This window comes from Hesperophylax consimilis, chromosome 4 (genome assembly GCF_061612785.1).
Source record: "Hesperophylax consimilis isolate HC1 chromosome 4, BYU_Hcon_1.0, whole genome shotgun sequence".
Taxonomy (NCBI): Eukaryota; Metazoa; Arthropoda; class Insecta; order Trichoptera; family Limnephilidae; genus Hesperophylax; species Hesperophylax consimilis.
Genome location: NC_142839.1, coordinates 21735221 through 21750623, shown reverse-complemented (window position 1 = coordinate 21750623; position 15403 = coordinate 21735221). Strand labels below are relative to the sequence as shown.

At 33.2% G+C, this 15403-nt stretch overlaps 1 protein-coding gene across 9 annotated transcripts in view; it reads left to right on the top strand.

The window, feature by feature from the left end:
• mbl (splicing regulator muscleblind) overlaps positions 1-15403 on the top strand; it is a 464503-nt gene that overhangs the window by 47808 nt on the left and 401292 nt on the right. For all 9 annotated transcript variants that reach the window (XR_016305787.1, XR_016305788.1, XR_016305786.1 and 6 more), the window contains exon 2: positions 7653-7684. The gene's annotated coding sequence lies outside the window, so the exon portion shown is untranslated. The remainder of the gene's footprint in view (positions 1-7652; positions 7685-15403) is intronic.

Genomic DNA, 15403 nt, shown 5'->3' with positions numbered 1-15403 from the left:
GATGACACGAATGTTCGCGGACCAAGATGCAACGATAACAATGTTTCTTGTCGTTTTGGCCGGGTCAAGGAAAAGGGACAAGGGGAAAATGGGGGTGAAGGGTACACATTTTAAGGCTATTCAATTTTAAAACCTCACGCGCAACTAATATAATATATATGAATAAATGAAACCGCATTGCTTCGTTTTAACCACTATATTTGTATATCAAAATCGACCAGTTTCGGAACAACCATTCTTCCTCAGGGCAAAATATATACTAACTTAATATTACAAAATAATAAAATAATTTAATTTTAATGGATATTATATTTCAATACTTTTGAATTTATTCTTTTAATTTGATTTAAGTTTTATATATATATATATATATATTTGGCACCAAAGGTGAATTGGAGTCTCTTCATCCTCTTCACATTTCCTACATCTATTGGTGTTTTCCACTCCCAATATCTACATGTGTCTCCTGAGATGGCAGTGTCCCGTTAGTAGTCCTACCAGTTCCCTTAGAGAGTTTCTGTCCATATTGACTAGTTGTCTGGTTCGCTTTGGGTCTTTGGATTGCCTCATTCCGGGTGCCCTTTCCTATTCCTCCCAGTGCCGGGATTTGACCCACCATTGAATATGTAAACTTTCAAATACATACTATATGTTCAAACGTCATTGAATAACTTTTTTATTTATGTACAATTATAGAAACTTTGGTTTTGAAGGAATAAAAAAATAATAAAATATTTCAACACATTATTGCGGTTACACAAATTCAATAAAAAATCCTAAAAACATTAGTACCTAGTCCTTCCTGAATCGAAGAAATATAAATTATTTCTTCATATGAAGCGGTTACTTTGTGATGTGACATTATAATTTAAAATTAAACAATAACTTTTTAAACATCACTTATAGGTAAATACTTAATGCCGACCGGGTTTCGCTACAACCGTAGCTTCATCAGGGCAGTATAGCTACGGTTGTAGCAAAACCCGGTCGGCATTAAGTATTTACCTATAAGTGATGTTTACAAAGTTATTGTTTAATTTTAAAATGTAAATTACTTTAAGTAAATTAAATGATAAGCTGTGAGAAAGTAGTTGAAAATGTAGCATTTCAAAACATGCTGCGGTTTTGATAATACAGATAAAAGAGTTGAAAAAACTGAATGCCTCAAAACTTCTGATTGAAATGAAAAATAGAATGCCTCAGAACTCCTGCTTGAAGTGATAAACTGAATGCCTTAGAATTGCGGCATTAAATGAAAACTGAATGCCTCAGAACACCTGTTTGAAATAAAAAAAAATTAAAAATCATCAAAACTTTTGCATGAAAAAATGGAATGCCTCAGAACTCTTCCTTGAAATGAAAAAAAAAAGTTTTTTTACCACAATACTTTCAAGTTTCATCTTTACATTAATTGTGCCTAATGCAATCTCTTGGGCCGGATTTTAGACCATTTGCGCCTCATGCGATCTCTCGGGCCGGATTGTAGACTATTTGCGCCTCATAGATCTCTTGGGCCTGATTGTAAACAGTTTTTTAAAACAATGTTTGGTTTGCCTTAGGATTGAAAATTCGTCCCCGAAAGACTGGCTGTTAAACCGCTGTGAACTTTCAAATGTCTTTTAAAACGTATTTTAAAATTAACTGTGTTTAATTAAAATAAATTGTAATTAACTGTGGGTTAAACTTTCCAGCCCAGGAACTGGAGTTTACAACTCTACCAACGTCTCCAAACGCCGATCGGGTAATTTGTTTCGTATATTAACTGCTGTAATGTCATCCGATTTCAGAGAAATGCACGAATGTCCGCGTGTGTATACGTGATTACCTCCAAAAGTTGACAGAATGCATTATAATCGTCACCAAGTACTTAGTGCCTCGAGTTAGAGCCGGACGTCGGGAAGTGGGTTAATATCCGTTTCCAAGAATTACATCCATTAATTCCTGAAAACAAAAGTGACTTCAGATTCAAATAGATTTATTTAATTATCAATATCATAATATTAATAATATAACTTCAAGGATGGCCCATAAAGTAGATCGATACTAATCTCTGTGAGCGCGTGTGCCAAGTCGTGTGCGACATGAATAGGCGATCTTTACACGTTAAAAGTTTTTCTATCGGTGATTTTCCGGCGTTTTTGGCACGGAACAGGGTGGCCGCCCGCCCCTTTCCCCACCTGCCGGTGATTTACGGTTATATCATATGAAATACGGCCCCACCAACACCTCGTCCCTCGCCCAACATGGGGTAGGTCGAAAGTACAATTTGTCAATATTTCGCAACATCAATATTCCGGAGAGATAGATACTAAACAGCGCGATATGACAATGAAAAATGAAATATTTTCATCTCCTTATACGTAATCAATCAAAAATGCCTGTGTTTTATCGCGCAATTTGGACACAACATATTATTATTACTGACCCTGCTTTGGTAACAGATACCCTAACATATTTGTTCAAAACTGATACATATGTTTATTTTATTTAAATATCTTATTGTCTTTTATAAACCTCACTACTGTAATATTTAATAATTGAAGAAGGTAATATTAGACAATATTCAGTGAAATAGAAAAAGACACGAAATTAATACACCCATCACAAGAATTGAGAATTAAACCCAGATTCTTACCGGAACAATACCAATTGAGCTGTTGACAGCTACCTCTTCTGTTTCGTGATTCATCGTAAATGTAAATGGTATTAGCAAGAGAAAACATTTTTATGTTCAATTATAGAAGTTAACGAAATAAGAATAAAATGTACAGCTCTATGAAATCAAAGGTTCCGACTGCAATTTGAGAAAAAAATATGAAGCTTTGTGATATTTTTTTACCGAAACGACAAAAAAGTGGGGTTAAACTAATAGTTATAATACATTTATCTAATAAAGTGAGGTGAAACTATTTTTTATAATACATTATATAATAAAACGTGTTTTTTGCCATCGGTAATTTTAGTTCAGTGTTCAGACGAATTATCGTTAAGATAAGGCATTTTTAAAACTTTTTTATGTGTGCATTAAAAAATTTTACGTTTCAAATATTTTTACGTTAATTTCGAAAAAAAACAATTTTAAGCGTATTTTATCACCTTTAAAAAACCGTTTTTAGTTTTCGAATACATTCAGAAATATTTCCATTTATTTGGATTTCATTGCAACACACACTAACGATTTAATAACCTTCTCACAGCATCTTTAAAATATACGAAAAACATGCCAGAGGCTTGAGGGGTTAAAATGTGTTATCTTATTTGGTGATTGAATATAATATTTTTAGTGTAACTTTTTTTTCTTCTGGTGCCGTCTCCTATAATGGGTTAATTATCATTAGGGAAATCTTCCACCCTGTGGAAAACAGCGTGCAACGACTCGGAACTGAACTTGGTTTCATAGACAACGTACGACACGTCTAGCCACGTTACTTCTTCTTCCAAATGTAACTGGGTTAAAGAGCCTACGCTACTGGCCAAATTCACATAAAACGATGGCCATGTATATACAATTAAATTGAAGATTTTAACCTAAAATACGACTACCATAACATGAATTTATTTTTCTATCGGAAAATATGTTTCTATTTTTTATTTTCGTTCGCTAAATTAAATGCAGGACCGTTAAACTTATATATTCATTTGTTCAGTGTGTGTGAAAGAGATATTGGCTATCGTAATTATGAAAAGTGTAACGCTCGATGTCAGGATCCAAATTCAAATTCATAATCCTAAAATATTCATTATTGTTACAAATAAAATACTAATTACAAAAAGGATCTATAGCTTATAAGTACACACTATTTCTAACAGTTAATACACCTTGATAGAAGGTTAGTTCTAGTGAGGTTATTTTTTATGAGAAAAAACGTGATTTATGTATAGTTAGATGCAATAAATAAACTTTTTTTTTAAATACATGGATGGATGTGGACATTATAATTTATAAATAAATATACATAAATAGCAAGTCTGAATTCAAACGGTAATAATACATAGAATCAACAACAAGAATGCAGAAGTCGTTGCAAATTATGGTCCACGTAAATCTCTTTTAAATCAAATAGTTAAATACGAATCCACCCTGTGGAATATTACATTAGAATAAAATTTATGACAAGCTTGACATATTAATCGGTGACTATTTCCAAACTGTGTCACCGTTCCGCCATAGCCGCCCCGGAGCAGTTCCCGTTCCACATCACTAGAGCTAGGTACTAAGTTGACTGTACTGTGTAGGTAGATACGCCCCGCAGCTGTCAGTTGACACGGCACGACAAGAGATGGCGCCTCATCATACCAATTTAATTACTCACGTCCTGTTTGACAAGCGGAGGGAATAAAAAGCTTCTACTCAATTCCGCCATGTTTATTAGATCTGCGAAACATTTATCGGGTGGCAACGCCGGAATAAATGTACTGCTTAATGTAGTCAAAATACGATGATAATATTTATTATTAATGGATAATCTCATCTATCTAATTCACGGTGAATTTTCACGGTCAAAAAATTTTTGTATTTTTTTGTAATTCAGAAAAACTTTAATCTATATAGATAAAAAAGTTTGTTTCTAAAGGTAATTTCAAGAACAGAAATTAACACTATAATTCTCGAAACAACTCTATATCATTGATTAAATTTGTTTAATAAATCAGATGAAAAAATCATGACGATAATCGAGCGGTCAAATGAGATAAAAACAAAAAAAAACGTTTTTTTAATTTTTTTGTTAGTTCTTCATTTTGGCCGCCTCATCAATGTTTTTCTTTTAAATAATTGATGATAATTTATGGAGTGTGTGACTTTTTTTCGAAAATTTATTCGTTGTATTTTTGAAATAATGAGAATAAAGTTCTTAGCCGTTTCGTCAATGTTTACGTTTTCCGAAGACTTTGGGTGTTTAGGGAATGATTCATTTCAGTCATGATTGTAAACAAAGATTTCTTGTGGTGTAAGAAATGTATAATTTCATGTTGTCATACCTTCAATGTTTAAATTCATTGTCACATAGTTCAATTATCAACTTATTTTGTTATAAACCAACGGAATGCCATTAATTAACACTCTACAGAGCTGTATTGTCATTATCATAGTAAAATTAATGTTTTGAGTGTCGGTTAATTAAACCGTGCTTTGACAGTTGTTATTAACACGCAAAATATTTTGTTGTGATTTAGTAAGGCGAAATGGTTGTTAGTATGAACCATGATGTAAAATGAATATATCTTTAAAACATTGTTTCTTTTCAAGCCTATTTGAAGTGGTAAAACGTAGTAACATTGTCAAAAGATCTTATTTGAATTTATATCAAATATTTTATAAATGTCTCTTTGTACCCATAATCCACCCTGAATAAAGAATCAGACAACAACTAATATACAATAATCTAATACAAATCCCTGGGTTTTCCTATCCCGCTCCTCCCCGTCCCGCCCACACACATCGGCCTAATACTCAGATTTAGGGGCAAGCGGGGACCTCGGGCAACGAGGTACGTTGGAACAGTAAGCCACCACGTCCCGCCAGTCATATTTCATGGGGCTTACCTACCCCGCGTGACAAGCAACCCCCTTTCTCACTAGATCCCTTCTATCCAGCCTTCCTTCCATTGCCTGATCTGTTTCTTATAACAGAATAATGGGGGAGGATGGGCTGTAGAGATACGTGAATTATCTTCTGTCAAAGACAAAAAGGTATACTTTAAAATAAATGGTATAGTAAAAATTTTCATTCATGCTTTATAACTCAAGGTTAAAAGCGTTTTTCGTATTTTTAAAACACTTCCGCTTTCGTTATTTAGTTTTATGAACATAATTTATTTACGTATTTATAACTAACAAGTAATATATAGAAAAAAAAAGAAAGAATAAAAAAAATTGAAGGTTGATTATTTAAATAAACAAAAGAAATGATAAAAGAGTAATAGAGTTCATAATGAAGAAGAAAAACAACAACGAACATACAAATATAATAATAAACATGTGCATTGAATGATTTTTTTTTATTTACATAATCAATCAATTGAGTATATAAATTCTAAGTTATAGTGGACTTTATTTCGGATTTTTTTTAATATTGTTTTATTTTCTTTCTTTTACAGCCAATCCATACACTACCTAAATTATACAAAAATATAAACCATTCACTAAATATGCTTCTAATTAAAACGGTAACTACGCAGAAGTAGATTTAACTTTGTTTTAATTTGACTTTATGAAACGGCTTTAGTTTAGGATGACGTTTAGTGATGCGTTGGGCATCATATTAATAAGATAATCCTTTCAAATTTATAGTTTCTCTACGAGTTTATTAAAATTCGTTATTAGGATTTATTCAATTTATCAGCTTCATATAATTGTATAAGGAAAAATCTGTAAAACGACCCACCCTAAATGTTCCTATAACAAACTACCAGTTGTCACGTTGTTCGGTATTTAAGAACAAATGATGCGGTCTAAGTTATTCTGATATTAACGATATTTGGTCCATAATTTAATCCTGAAGCCCTCGCCCTGTATGCTACATATCATTTCTGCTGGTTGATAAATGACTCCAAGGATAATTCCTTGGGCTGGTCGGGAGAGATAGTCTAGGGGTAAGGTGGGAACGAGGGGGGTTTCCTTAAGAAGAGAGGAGTGGCGGTGGAATTTCTTAAGGGCAGTTAGGTGGGTTAAGGAATATGAAAAGCCAGAATTTAAACACGCTCACGTAATTATTATTGAAATTAAATTATTTTATTATGTGAAGGTTAAAAATACCAAGTTTAGGAGATGCCTACAACCTTAGCATAAGTTTGTTTACTTACGCATTGAAGCTAACTCTATTGATATGTTTATATTAATTATTTTTATTTTTAAAAGTAGTTAGAGGTATTTTTATAATTTATTATTTTGTTCCACGTTCATCCAAGTCTGAAAAGCTCTTACTAGGATGAAACCAGTTCGGCTTTTAATTATTCAGTTCTGAAGCCATTCAAAGACTGTGGAATTCCATCATGATTTAACAGTTTTTAAATTAAAATTTGTTTCGATGCGATAAATGGTAAGACTAATCCAATCAGATTAATTGCAGCAAGGGTAAAAGGTAAAAATTCATTTTTACCAAGCAGTAAAATTTTTGGGAAAATAAATTTCCTTCAAATACCCTTAATAAATTTAAAGGGGTTGAAGTACGTAACGTTTTTAAGGTCCATCTAACCTTTCTTCAGCTACGCATTCCTCGGACTAGACAATCGCATTCTCCTCTATGACGGCCCAGGCATATCAGATGAGATCTAGAGAGTCTCTTGCCAAGGACCATAAATCAAGACGGTTCATTTGACAAATTACAGTAAATTATTAATTCTAAGCCCTATCACAAGTAATCATACTGAAGAATCGAAAAGTACTTTTCATTTCGTAAAATAATAAACTACTTGATTATTTTAAGCCACCTCTCTATAAAATCATATTATTCGACTGCCTGACATAAGATCATTATAAATAACCAAATAAATTAAGGATCGACAATAAATTTTCCGTAGTTATTTTACAAATTAATTTTGGCAAATTTGTAGCTTTTATTTTCATCCATCCAACCATTTTTTTGTTTATAATAAATTGAAAATGTCTTTCACTTATAAAGGTGTTATAAATTTGGTTTTCTTTATTTTCAGATTACTGGTTCAAACAAAGTGAAATCCCGTGGGTAAGAACATACATACATATTTTTTAAATTTTCTTATCGTGTTCCACAAAAATAACAAATTTAAACCCCTTTTCAAACTCACTACACCAAATATCTGTTTAATTTATCCTCTTTCCTGTTTTAGCTGAACAAAGTCGAGTTACCTTGAATCGTTAAAAATATTCGGTTCTATCCCATATTCTTTGGAATTTATCCTAGACTTAACTTCGTCTGGCAGTTACGGGAAGGAAGACTGGTACGAACGTATCATATAAAAAATACACAGTGACCCACTAAAAACCGTACAACTTTTTACATTTTATTTATAAAAAACTCAACTGTATCGCTCAACATAATCTACACTTACTATCAAATCTAAAACACTTATTTCGATAATATTCATTAGAAAAACACACGACAAAAAAGATCGTTTTCATGGCCAGGTTTTTTTTCGCCCCAAGGCAGTTTTCCACAAATGTACTATAATATATTTTTATTATTATTGTTAATAATATGTTATTACTATCATTGTTTATGGTTTGTCCACTAAAGACAACCAATAATATTTTTTGCTAATGAACTAACTTCCTTACACAAACATCCGTATTTTTATCGTAGTGAATTTTTTTTTATGTATTGAAAGAAATTTGTTGGTGCTATAAGTGAAATGCAAAAGAAGTATTTCTCAGATTGATACTTGTTTTGAACTTTTAATATTTGTTTAATTGAAGAATAATAAGTTTTACTAGATTCGTGAATTATTAAATTATTGTTAATTTATTATTGTAAATATTTGTGTAAACTTTAGTTTAGGCAATATCAAAATAAAGGGGCCACAAAACAGATTGGAAATATATATTTATTTATCTCAATACACCCATTGATGCACTTATAATATTTTCCGATTAAAAGGGACTTAAAACCAAGCAAAAAAAAATTAAATAATGCATCACAATTCTTTTGACTTCTAGAGCCACTTACGTTTACCTATACATTTCTATACTACACTCTCAACTCTGATTTATGTTCTTCATTATTTACCTTGATTTTTTTTTTAATATTTACCCTCTTTAAACAATGGAATATTTTTACAAACAATAAACACCGCTAAAGATTTGTGGAAGATTTAAAGATTATTTTTCTGATTCTAATCATTATATTAAAACTGTTTAATTTTAATATTTTCAATCATAGTTATTGATTTTAAAAACATTTTAAAAGCGTACATTCCGAAACGGTTCCAACTGGCTACAACATCATCATAACATAGAAAACGACACTGGCTGGTAGGACGGCTGTCACCCTAGTTGCCCGGCGTGACGGCAACGCCACCATACCCATGAATTAAAACGAACTTGCCGTTATTGTGACAAATAGAAAATGGCACATTTTAAATAGTTTTAGAAAATGTATTCGTAAACATAAAATTAAAATATCATCTGTATCGTAATTTTTTTCATGAGAATAAAAAAAAACAGTGAAATTATCATATTGAGAATATATGTATGGTAAGAAGATGATTAATATAAATAATTCAATTACTTAAATACTTTATGTTAATTTGTTCGGTTTTTATTGAGTCATCGTGTTTAATATATAAGGTGAAGGTAGTTTCTGGATCCCACAGGACGGTGAGTGGGAACGTTGCGGAATTTCAATTCGGTATCCGCTAAGATCTCTCCCCATTCCAAGGCAATTTTTCCCGTCTTCAAGATATATTCAGGTGTATCTGTGTGCAGCTGCAGTACCCCGCACGCCACCTGCCGATTTACTTCGGCAAAAACCTCCGCAGTACTTGACCTATACATCCGCATTGTCTAGCTGTGCCAGGAACAAAGTTCGTGATTCAATAATCGTGCCTACCTGATCTGAAAGGAAAACTTTGCTCATGTAAAACGTTCAAATAACCTACCTCAATTATAATATTATGTAAAGTTGACGTTAACGGTAACACCCAACGATAAATCATAATATAACGTAGGTTTATATTATGACTCTAACCTCTCATTTTATTTGTTTTCCTATTTTTCTTTTTTTTCGTTCAGCGATTGATCAATGAGCTGTCGAACATTGTTGGTAAGAGTATGTATATTATTTCAAAACCTCACAAAGTATTATATATACTCAATGACCTTGAACCAAAACCTGTTTTTTCGCTAATTTTATTTTAAGGCTGTGAAGATAAAAACGTTGTTGCTTCTCCGTGTGCCGCAAATATTGTAAATTTCATTTAACTTTTTTAAAATATAGAATTTATTTCTTGAACACACAATGAATTTTATTGGTTGTATTTGGCTTATTAGTCTTAAAAAGAAAACTCATAAGTACATTTTTGACATACTCGTACTTTCCTTTTAAATCGATCTGTACATTTCTAGAAAGTTTCTTTTCAGTGTGTTAGTATTATTTCTGCAATATTGTTTTTGCAAGAAATGGCTAATAATACAAATTTATATCTGATGTATTTTCAGCCATCTTTTAAACAAGCACAACACGTTTCCGAATAGAGCCGCTACGTTTGTTTTAAAGGTATATGAAAAAGGCCAATCATCCCTTGCGGGAAGGTTTCAAATCAAATTACAAGAGAAACTCAGCGATTTTCTAATTCGACAATTACTCCCGGTCAGCTGGGGGAGGGAATTGTTTTAGCGCAGTAGAGGTTTTACTACTCTTTCTTCCCTCGTGCCCTGTGCCATGTCCTCTGAGCCCTGTGCCCTGTAACCTGTACCTACTACATACCCCTGGATAAAGATTCTCTCCAATTACACTTTTAATTGCACCCTCAACATCGCAACCTTTACTTCAAGTATAAAAACGAATCGCTCTCTCATTGATAATAAAGCATTTACTATTGCAAACGTAACTTCCCTTTCGCAAAAGTCTATTTTCATCAAGTTTCAAGCCTGCCAGAATTCTAAGAAGACATGGCAAATTGACTTATATTCACAGGAAATAACCACCGTAGGAATTTATATATTTTAATACTTAGTAATTAGGTTTTATCCAGGTAAAAACGCTCAAAATATATTTTTTTTTACATATTTTGGGAGGCGGGTATGGGTACCGCCCTAAAAAGCATTAATCGGATAACCAACACTTCTGCCATGTTTGCTGCGTATGGAGACTTAGCAGGGGTGCCTGGTTTCTTGGGTTGAAATTTGTCCAAGTCTTGGCTTCGGATGCGTCTGTCCACCAACTGCATGGCGGGCGGGTTCGGGAGAGGCCGGTTGAGGAAGACCATTTTACCTCTCCAGCCGGACTCTCTCGACCCAATGCCTTACACCGCAGTGGGAGGGATAATACGTTAATGCTACGTATTATTGATAATACGTTATTATTATTATTCTTGTGTTATTTTCATTAGTTAATAATTTTTTTTTATCTGAACACAGGCTAGTCCTAGTGAGGTTAAAAATTGAAATGTAAAGAATCATACCATGTGAAAATAGAAATAACAATAAACAACTCGTCTGTCACTCCTGTACAAACTGACCCCAGATTCCTATCCACCCCTCATAAAAAAAATCCTTGCCCAAACCTCCTCTCTATAATTTCCTTAAAAGACTCTCCACAATTATTTTCTCCGAGGCCTTTTCATTACCAAAGCATTGTCTAGAGCTAATATAATTAAAAAAAACGTATTTATAAAATTTCTTTTTCGACTACTATTTGGAAATCATTGGGTTTCCATTAAGTATTCCATTGTGAACGTAAACGTCGAATAGCGGTCTTTTTGCGCGCTTAGTGATAGTTTAAGGTCGTCTGCAGTGACTGATTTTGTGGCATTTTACGGTGGCTATAAACTAGTACAGATTGAAAAATCCACAGCCTCCCCCGCGGTGCGGCGTCCCGACGCCGAGCAGGGGAACAGCGGAACGAGCGCCGACTCCAATAAGCGTCCCGTTAACGGTAACGTCAACTGAATGATCAATGCTATCCGCTCTACCTGCGGGAATGGCGGTTGTACTTTATTTTTATACTTACCCACACTGAGTTTTTAAAGTTCACTTTTGGATCAAATTGAATCAGACTCAAGTTAAACGTGGTAGTACTTTTATAGCTGCATGTAAGCAGGTTGCAAACTCACATTTACCCGAAAGTCAAAAATACTTGTGGATGTTGGAAAGACGACTTTAAATTGGAATCTGTTATGTTACAAGATACATTAATAACATTTTAAGATATTTTTTTTATTTTTTTTTTATACAAAATTTTACATTTCCTATTACAATTTAGTAATGTTGGCCTCATTGGGTTGCTTACCCGTGCTGAGGCCTCCATTTTATAATACAAAAAAATATTCATAATACATTTAAAGTAAATATATTTAATGTTGGTGAAGAAAAAAAACGAATTAAGATAAATTTAAACTAAAAATATAGATTTTAAATTAAAGTAAAATAAAATTTAAAAATAATAAAATTAAAATTAAATAATGTAAAAAATAGGTTTATCTATAATGTATGTTGTGTGTTTGTAAGTCATGTGTGTTTGGTATTGGCTTTGTGTGTACATGTACATATATGTTCAATACTAGCATATTTATTTACAGCCTTACTAAAAAACGTTGTTCAAAAATTACGCTGCGCATAAGGTCAGAACAGTTAAAATATTGACTTTTTACCACCGCGTTCGTTTGGTTAAAACGATCTGAAACCAGGCTCAAGGGCGGCTTTACCACACCAACGTTGAACGGATGTATAAGAATCTTTATTTGTTGAAAACAATACTATAACAACAAATTTTCACTCTAGGATTATAAGCCGGAATTCAAACAGGAATACAAAAATTGCAGATGAATAACGTATCTACTTGCGTTACAAATTATTAAAATATTTAATAATTACAAATTATAAAATTTATAAATTATTTTAATATACTTTATATAAACACTCTAATTCGGACATGTAAAACTTCATCGGTTTATTTGTTTCTCGTTTCTCATTTTATTTTATTTTTTCTAAATGATATACTTTTTATATTCTTTTAAATTCTTTACTCCTTATTTTCTTTTAAATTGTGTACTTTAATATTTATTTTATATTCTTCTATATTTTATAGTTGATGTATTCTTTGTAATTTTTTTCTCAAGTAACTCTCAGTATCGCTCTGGTGTAAGATCACCATTCAGAATTGAAATGTTGCTTGAAATGGCTTTAGCCGTGTTTGGTGACAAGATCTGAATAGTCAGATAATTTTCCACCTTTTTCTTCGTCAACTTCTTCACCTCCCCATTATTTTCAGCCTCATAACATACCTCAATTGGGGATGAAATAGTTTTAATGGCTCCAGACGGTAAGGAGCAATTGGGACTCTAGTGAAGTTTCACATTTAAAAAAATATTAAAATCACTACTTATTGAAATTTTTTTGTCTGTGGATATTTATTTATCTATACATATTTGTCTATTTAGATATTTTGTATCCCGATGACAAAAGCTTTGATTTTGAAATTTTAAAAATATTGTAAGCAAAATTGGCTGCTTATTTTCCTTTAATGTTATTACTGTTACATTTCATTATTTTTTCCCAAGTAATTACCCAAGTTTGTGAACTTAACGCCATGTTTATCTTCCGTAATAAATATATCAGTTAACTAAAAGAAAATAAATTAGTCCCATGTTCTTGCAGTAAATTCCCGGGCGCGGTAACAAAACCTAGTGTCGCAGTTTGCCCGGCCAGCCGACTTGATATTCCTGCCGCACAAAAAGTCCATAAACTTTCTGCAAAAACAAAACACACCCCGGCCAATAATGTAACTTATTTTCCAATAATCTTGTCATGTTGGCGCTACTGCCTACCGACGCTCCTAACAAATGGGTCCACCCGCTAAAATGTCTTGTAAAAATTCTTGTCGCGACTTCACTGCGAGACAACGCCACACATACACATAGCCTCCACACACCTACCCCTATACGTATATAACTAACAGACACACTTATATACAATACAGGACCTCTTGCTTTCTCTCACCCGCCCAGCTTCCCCCTGCACCACCTCACTGTTCAGAATTCTTGAGACGCACCAAATTTATCTTTCATCTCCGATGCTTCTTTCTGCCTGCGAAGCTGAAGAAGAGCGGGGACAAGTCTCTATATTCCAGCTTATTTTGCTTCATTCTTCCAGGAGATCCTTAATCTGGAATTGATTTACTTATTTGAGTTTGCCTATACCGTGTGAGAGTGTGGATACTTGATTCGTCTACATAATAATAATACACGAGAAGTTGAAGTTTAACTTCAATATACTACAAACTTGATCGGCTGATTGAATTCGCGACTTAATAATAATCGCGACTCTTTACTTTGCGTTATTAGTGAAGGGACAAAACAATTATATAAGTTACTTTAAACCAAATAATACACATATAAAAATAAGGATCGAACCTGGTTTTTGGGTTGTTAATATTATTGAGTACTTCACTTATGGCGTCGTGTTATTGAAATATTTGAAAAAGCCTTATACAATACATGGCTTGTTAAAAAATTTAATAAAAATTTACCAAATCTATTCGAATAAATGTTTTGTGAAAAACTACTGTAGCTTATTGAGTTTAAATTGACTGAACAAATACGGAGGTCTCTTGCTAAATTGCATGGCTAATACTTTTAACTCTGCAAGTCACCTCGTTCACTTTTCAAATTTGCTCTACTTTTCAAAAATAGAGGGATGAAATTAATTTTTTGTTTGTTTTTTTATTTTTTTTTTATTTCTGTCACACTGACTTCACGTTGGTAATAAAACCGTATAATGGTGAGTTACTTCACAGTAAAAATAACCAAATTTAAGTGAGGAATTTCTCTTTTTACTCAGCTTAAGCAAACTAAGGCATTTCGTTCAAACGTATTTTTCAAGTCAGATATTTCAACGAATCTCTCCGATGAATTATCTCAGCCAGCCCTAAGTGGTTTAATGTTCTTGAATCAGCGGCTCTTTTTTCAGCTGACAGTAGCTTCCATGTCAGAATAAGGCCGAAACTTTTCCGTTTTCAGTTCAGCAATGTTTAGAGTTTGCTTTTCTCTCTGTGTTCCGGCGTTTCTCTTAATATGTGGTATTAAGAAGTGTTACTTAACTTCCGCGGGAACTTTAAGCTGTTACTTGATGTGTTTGTGGATACCGCATCTTGAGTGAGCGTGGGTGCTTCCTAATTTACACGAATATCGAAATGGATTTTCTTACTCCACACAAATTCCTTTAATTCTAACTAATTCAAAAACGTATCTCCTTTATTATAACAGTATTGTGAGTAGCGTATGAATTTTGTTATTTTTAACTATTCGTACGTCAAAAAGAAAAACATTTTTTGTTCATGCAATTTTAAGAACTCGACAGCATTGATTTGTGAAAATCATTTTCACAACAAACGAAATGTGTTTTTACATCGAATCAAGTCTGTTAATTTAATTATTCCAGACAGGATTAAACCAACTATTAAACTGAAGAGCCTTGTCAAAATTAATATTCTGGAATGATTTGTATGTAGAACTGTTCGGAGTGATCAAATATTTGCTTAATTAAAATGATCAACCGTAACGAGTGTTCAAACGCGCTCTAGATAACAAGCCGCTAATATGGCGGAACGAAGGAATAATGACAGTTAATTTTAATGGTGTGCCAGCCGCCCGCCCTGCGCCGTGCGTGATCGGAAACCAAAAAGCACCCATCTTCCGCCCGCTTGGAAGGGGGCCCGCCCGCACCCCACTGCGGGGGCGAGGGACACCCGCTGCTGCAGACTGCAGAC